Source organism: Cherax quadricarinatus, chromosome 30 (genome assembly GCF_038502225.1).
Source record: "Cherax quadricarinatus isolate ZL_2023a chromosome 30, ASM3850222v1, whole genome shotgun sequence".
Classification (NCBI taxonomy): domain Eukaryota; kingdom Metazoa; phylum Arthropoda; class Malacostraca; order Decapoda; family Parastacidae; genus Cherax; species Cherax quadricarinatus.
Window position 1 is genome coordinate 5,626,166 of NC_091321.1, and position 7,510 is coordinate 5,633,675.

Sequence of the window (7,510 nt, forward strand, 5' to 3'; positions counted from 1 at the left end):
TTTAGTATTAAATTACTGTAAACGTATTTGAAATATATTTAGTTGGGTTAGGCTAAAATAAATTGTTCTTGTTATAATAAGGTTAGGTAAGTTTTCTAAGATTCTTTTGGTGCAAAATTAAAAATTTTTACATTAACATTAATGAAAAAAATATATCTTTAAACGTATAAGAGAAAATTTTGGAAATGACTTAATTTTAAATGAGTTCTTGCTAATTGACCAGTTTTACATATTCGGCACGACATATATATATATATATATATATATATATATATATATATATATATATATATATATATATATATTATGTATGTATGTGTGTGAGTAATATTACCCTGTTTCCCTCCTTTCTAATCCTTTTGTCTTCCTCTGGTTCCTCTTTCAGGCCATCACAGACAACAACAGCGACAGCAATGTCAGAGAAACGCACACACACACACACACACACACACACACACACACACACACACACACACACACACACACACACACACACACACACACAAACGGAAAACAAGAACAGACCAGAGGTTCATCCCTCGCCCCTGCCCACCTGATTACGGTCCTCTTCATTTTTTGTGGACCCTGGTGACTATCTCTCTGTGTCTGTCTATCTGTCAATCAAGACGACAGTGGCCTCGACGGCGCTGGTCTAAAGAAGTTACAAGGGGTCTTCCTTGGGGAGGGGCTCTTTCAGGTCTGCCGGGACGACCAGACCTGATATTTTGGTCTCTGGTAAGAGGTATCTGTTAGTGAAGAAGGTAACTGGGAGGAAGCGAGAGGAGAGGAGAGCAGGGAGAAGTGGGGATTAATACGAAAAAGGGAAGGATGAAGGAGGAGTAGGTGGAGGAAAGGGAAGTAAGGAGAAGGAAGAGACGATTAAAATGAAAGAGGGAAGGATGAAGGAGGATGAGAGAAGAAGAAAAAGGAATGTAAAGGGAGGCTGGTTAAATATACAGTAAGAGATGAGAGATAAAGCTGAAGGAGAAGAGGTAAACATGAAGGGGAATGAGAAAGAGGGAATGAGATAACATAAATAGAATGGCATTTCGAGTTTTAAAGAGTATAACAAAGGTTGAGTTGAAGAATTGAAGAGGACAACATATCTGATCCTCGACCATCAAGGGGGAGCAAGAGGAAGAAGAGGAGAAAGAGAAAAGGAGGAAGATAAGGAAAAAGGGAAGGTGTACACTGGGTTGCAAGTGGAAAAGTGTGTGTGTGTGTGTGTGTGTGTGTGTGTGTGTGTGTGTGTGTGTGTGTGTGTGTGTGTGTGTGTGTGTGTGTGTGTGTGTGTGTGTGCGTGTGCTCCTTCAATGTATCTAGTACTCACCAAAGCTATGGTGTAATTATATGGGAATAAACTGCTCAAGTTTACGGTCACCCCACTGATCTCCCCACCTCTCCCCCGCCCCTTCGTACCCCAACCAGCGGGGGTTGTTCCCCCCCTGCTGGCACCCATACCACAGACCCACTTATCACCAAACCAAGCAAAGTGGAGACGTGGGGATACAAACTGGATAAGTATTAAGCCATAGTAGAAATAATAAAATAAGATAGTTGATTGATATGCAGGGAAACAGTGAACATAGAGTGACTGGATAGTGGAAAAGGATAAACCACCAATAAAAAGTAGGGGCGCCATTGGTACACTAAGAGAAAACACCATAAGTGTCCGGGGCCCAACACTGTTCAACAGCCTCCCATCAAGCATTAGGGGAATTGCCAATAAACCCCTGGCTGCCTTCAAGAGAGAGCTGGACAGATACCTAAAGTCAGTGCCGGATCAGCCGGGCTGTGGCTCGTACGTTGGACTGCGTGCGGCCAGCAGTAACAGCCTAGTTGATCAGGCCCTGATCCATCGGGAGGCCTGGTCATGGACCGGGCCGCGGGGGCGTTGATCCCCGGAATAACCTCCAGGTAACCACCAAATCCTCTCGTCACCCTCCCCCTCCGACACCCCAACCAGCGGGGATGGTCCTCACCCCCCCCTACTGGCACCCATACCCCATACCCCTGATCACCGAACTACCTTTCATTACCGAAACCCAGCCACCACCACTACATATAACTGTCCAGGACAAGATAAACAGCAGTGATCATGACAGGAATCAGATGCTGTAGGATGTATGATATATGATGTTATACAACATAAAAGTTTTTAATGGGTAATAAGTCTCCATACTAATTACATCCCACATACCCATATATTGACCTATAACACCCACACCTGCGTGCAGAGCTGAAAGGTAAAGTGAAGATCAGGTTCTTGTGGTACATAGTTGCAAATAAGATACAAGCAGGATGGCAGTACAGTATACCTGTGGGACATGTGAAAAGGATCTTGGGAAAAAATCCAGAATCTCATACAACCTTTGCTTTTTAAAACATTATGTCACCTGTGCAAGAATAAACACTGCAACCACAAATGACATCTATCTAGATAGGTGTTTCTGGATCTGCAACAGGGATGTAGAACTATGGACAGATATCAGGAAAGCACTCAGGAGGTTAATAAACAATAAACACGAAAAAAAGGTGGAACTATTGAGTAGTCTACCTGGAATATATAGAGCATGGGAAGATAGGAGAGGAGTAAAGTCTAGCACAGAGAATGCCCAGTCTACAACAACTGACACAATAATAAGCAGATACACACTGGAAAAAACACAGAAAACAAAAACAACAGCTAGTTCAGTCCCCAGCCTTAGGGCTGAACCAGACCCAGCCCCCAGCCATTGTGAAAATCCGGATTCAGTTAAAGACTCCTCCACAGCCACCAACGCCGTAGCCCCTAGTACAGATGTAGTAGAGGAGTCCTCCTCTGGGGTAGACTCTTCTGCAGCCATCACAGTCATAGCCTCTAGTACAGATGTAGTCGGGGAGTCCCCTCCCAGGAAAAATGTTGGTGCCATGACAACAGATGGTGGTGTCTCTGGTTTGGCTATGGAGGACTGTAGTGCAGCTCTAGGGCCAGCACAGATTAAGAATACATCCAGCACGAATTGTACCCAGCCAAAAACAAAATGGAGCAAATACTATGTTTGGGGCATCTGCAAACACGGAATATCAGGGAAAACGAATGGGGCATGCAACTTTGAGCATCCAAAAAAATGCCGTGACCTCCTGTCTAAGGGAGTGTGTCGTTCTACCTCTTGCAGATACTTCCACCCGGAGATGTGTCAGTCTTCAGTCCTTGAAGAACAATATTACAATACCAATTGCACTGCATACCATTTAAAAGGGACCAGGAGGCGCACACCCCATACAACACATCATAGTAGCTATGGTAGCTATGACAACACCCCAAGTGATTTTTAAGTGGTAGGAAACAAAGAAAGAAAATGGAAAGAGATAACCAAAATAGTCAACCACCATGGAGCCTTGTTGGACTGGAGGCACAGCCAGTGGCACCTCCGGGCTCACAGCTACTGATGCCAACTAAAAAATCCCCCAACAAACATGCAACACAACCTCATTTATATTTGCTAATATACAGGGCCTTAAGCCATCCACCAACAACAAAATACCTTTCATTAGTGGACTTCTAGAGGAGTCAAATGCACTGTTTGCAGCCTTCACAGAGACCCACACAAAAGATTACTTTGACAATGAAATATGGATACCTGGATACAACCTTCTCAGATGCGACAGAAAGAACAGGCAACAAGGGGATGGGGGGGGGGGGGTTGGCCTGTATGTCAAAGTCTCTCATTTGCACAGAGATACTGAACACCACAAGTGACGTAGTTGAAGTTCTGACAATAAAAATCGAGAACCAAAACTTAGTCATTGTACCTGCATATAAGCCACCGGATGCAACTTCCCAACAGTTCAAAGAACAACTATCAAAAATTGACTCCTGTCTGGACAACTTTCCAGCCCCATCCCCAAACATCTTGCTGCTTGGTGACTTCAGTCTAAGACACACAAAATGGAAGAATATAGCAAATAATGTTGTAGCAGAAATACTCCCTGGAGGTACATAGCTCAGATGAAAAGTCACACACACAGGAGCTGCTGAATTTCTGCAACAAACACACCTTAAGTCATCAGAGTGGAACCAACAAGACTGGAGAACACACTAGACCTTATTTTCACAAATAATGAGGATTTGGTAAGGAATATAACAATATCAAAAACAAATTCTGATCACAATCTAATTGAAGTCCAAACTTGCATGCACAGGAATCTTGATCGGCAAGATGCATACAGCTATGAGGGTACCTTTACCAAATTCAACTTCAACAACAAGAACATCATCTGGGATCAGGTAAACTATATTCTAAATGAAACATGCTGGGAGGATATCTTAAATTACATGGACCCGAACCAATGCCTCGAAAAGATAACTCTCCTGGTAGCTGAAGTATGTTCAAGGTATATTCCTATAAGACAAAAAAAAGAAGAAGTAAACTGCAGAGAGAAAAATACTCCCTCTACAGAAGAAGAAAAAGAATCATTGAGCTCCTCAAGAATGCCAGATTATCTGATACAGGGAAGGAAGTGCTAACCAGGGAAGTGGAAAACATTGAGCTAAAGTTAAAGGACTCGTACAGGATCCAGGAGAGACAAGAGGAGTTAAAAGTAATTAATGAAATTGAAAGAAATTCGAAATATTTCTTTTCATATGCCAAAAACAAGTCAAAAACCACTTCTAGTATAGGGCCCCTGCTCAGACAAGACGGATCCTACACAGACAACAACAAAGAAATGAGCGAGATACTGAAATCGCAATATGACTCAGTGTTCAGCGAGTCACTAACCAGTTTAAAGATAGACAAACCAAACATTTTTTTTCATGAACGAGCCTCAAAACCCTGCCAATGTAGGCCAGATTTATGACATAACCCTAACTCCAATAGACTTTGAGAAAGCCATCGACGACATGCCCATGCACTCAGCCCCAGGCCCAGACTCGTGGAACTCGGTGTTCATTAAAAACTGCAAGAAACCGCTCTCACAGGCCCTAAGTATGCTATGGAGAAGGAGCTTAGACACAGGCGAGATTCCACAGTCACTAAAAACAACAGATATAGCCCCACTCCATAAAGGTGGCAGCAAAGCAGTAACTAAGAACTATAGACCAATAGCTTTAATGTCCAACATCATAAAAATCTTTGAAAGAGTTCTAAGAAGCAGGATAGCAAACCACCTGGACTCCCAAAAATTGCACAACCCAGGGCAACATGGTTTCAGAAGAGGTCGCTCCTGCCTCTCGCAACTGCTAGACCACTATGATATGGTCCTAGATGCACTGGAAAACAAACAGAATGCAGATGTAGTATACACAGACTTTGCAAAAGCCTTTGACAAGTGCGACCATGGTGTAATAGCACACAAAATGCGTGCTAAAGGGATAACCGGCAAAGTAGGCAGATGGATCTTCAACTTTCTAACCAATCGCACACAAAGAGTAGTGGTAAACAGAGTTAAATCAGATGCTGCCATAATGAAGAGTACTGTCCCACAAGGCGGCACAGTACACCTATCCTGTTCCTTATTCATCAGACATAGACTGTAAACACAGCGCTGTATCATTTTTGCAGACGATACTAGGATCTGCATGAGAGTGTCATCCATTGAGGACACGGCAAAGCTCCAAGAAGATATAAACCAAGTTTTCCAATGGGCAACAGAGAACAATATGATGTTCAATGAAGACAAATTCCAACTACTCCGTTATGGAAAACTGGAGGAAATAATAACTAGGACTGAGTATACTACAAACTCCAATCACACAATAGAGCAGAACAGTAATGTGAAGGACCTGGGTGTGGTAATGTCCAAGACCTCACCTTCAAGGACCACAACAATGCCACTGTCACATCTGCTAGGAAACTGATAGGATGGATAATGAGAACATTCAAGACAAGAGATGCTAAGCCAGTGATGATCCTTTTTAAATCACTTATTCTCTCTAGGCTGGAATACTGCTGTACATTAATATCCCCATTCAAGGCAGGTGAAATTACAGAACTAGAAAATGTACAGAGAACCTTTACTGCATGTATAAGTTCCATCAAACACCTTAACGCCTGGGAGCGCCTGAAAGAACTTGACTTGTACTCACTAGAGCGCAGGCAAAAGAGATATATCATAATCTACACCTGGAAGATTCTGGAGGGACTGGTCCCTAATATGCACACAGCAATCACTCCATATGAAAGCAAAAGACTTGGCAGGCGATGCAACATACCCCCATTGAAAAGTAGGGGCGTCACTGGTACACTAAGAGAAAATGCACTAAGTGTCCAGGGCCCAAGACTGTTCAACAGCCTCCCACCAGCAACAAGGGGCATTACCGGAAAACCCCTGGTTGTTTTCAAAAGGGAGCTGGACAGATACCTAAAGACGGTGCCGGATCACCCGGGCTGTGGTTCGTACGTTGGACTGCATGCGGCCAGCAGTAACAGCCTCGTTGATCAGGCCATGATCCACCGGGAGGCCTGGTCATGGACCGGGCTTCGGGGGCGTTTATCCCCGGAATGCCGTCCAGGTAGACTCCAGGTAAATAGGCAGAACTTGCGATCTTTGCTTAAATAGCAACGCTCATCTTGCCATATAGGACAAGTGAAAATTTGTGTATGCAATAATTTCGCAAAAATCATTCTGAACCTAACGAAAAAAATATATTTCACTGTGTTTGTTTAGTATTAAATTATTGTAAACAAATCTAAAATATATATAACTGGGTTAGGCTAAAATAAATTGTTCTTGTTATAATAAGGTTAGGTAAGTTTTCTAAGATTCTTTTGGTGCAAAATTAATTTTTTTTACATTAACATTAATGAAAAAAAATATATCTTTAAACGTATAAAAGAAAATTTCAGAAAGGACTTAATTTTAAATGAGTTTTTGCTAATTGACCAGTTTTACATATTCGGCACGACATATATATACATATATATATATATATATATATATATATATATATATATATATATATATATATATATATATATATATATATATATATATATATATATGTATGTATATATATTGCAGCCGTATTAAAAGCTTTTATTTGGATTTATGATGCGAATTTTTACACACTGGTGAAAAGTTACGATTATTTGCGACTCTTGGGACGCTCGGGTTTGTTAGTGATTGTTTTGTTACGACTCTGAGCAGTGACCACCGAGCACGACAACACCACAACTCGTTTTTTTCTGAAGTAATCTAGTCTGTTGTTTACAGTTTAGTAGTCACTCATCAGTCATCGAGTTGCGTAAGTTTTATAAGTTGTTCCAGACCCTGTGTTCCAGACCCTGTGTTCCACACGCCGTGTTCTGTAACCTGTGTTCGACAAGCGGTGTTCACATCCTAAATCTTCACGTGGTCAATCACTTTCTTTTCCAGTAATTTACAATGTATCTTATCTTCATCTCTCTCTCTCTCTCTGGTTCTTCCCGTCTTTCCCCTCTTCCCTCGTCTCCCCTCCCAACACCCATTTCCCGTGTCACACTCTAATTGTCCCACAAATCCACTTTGATTCCATTTGGCAAATCTC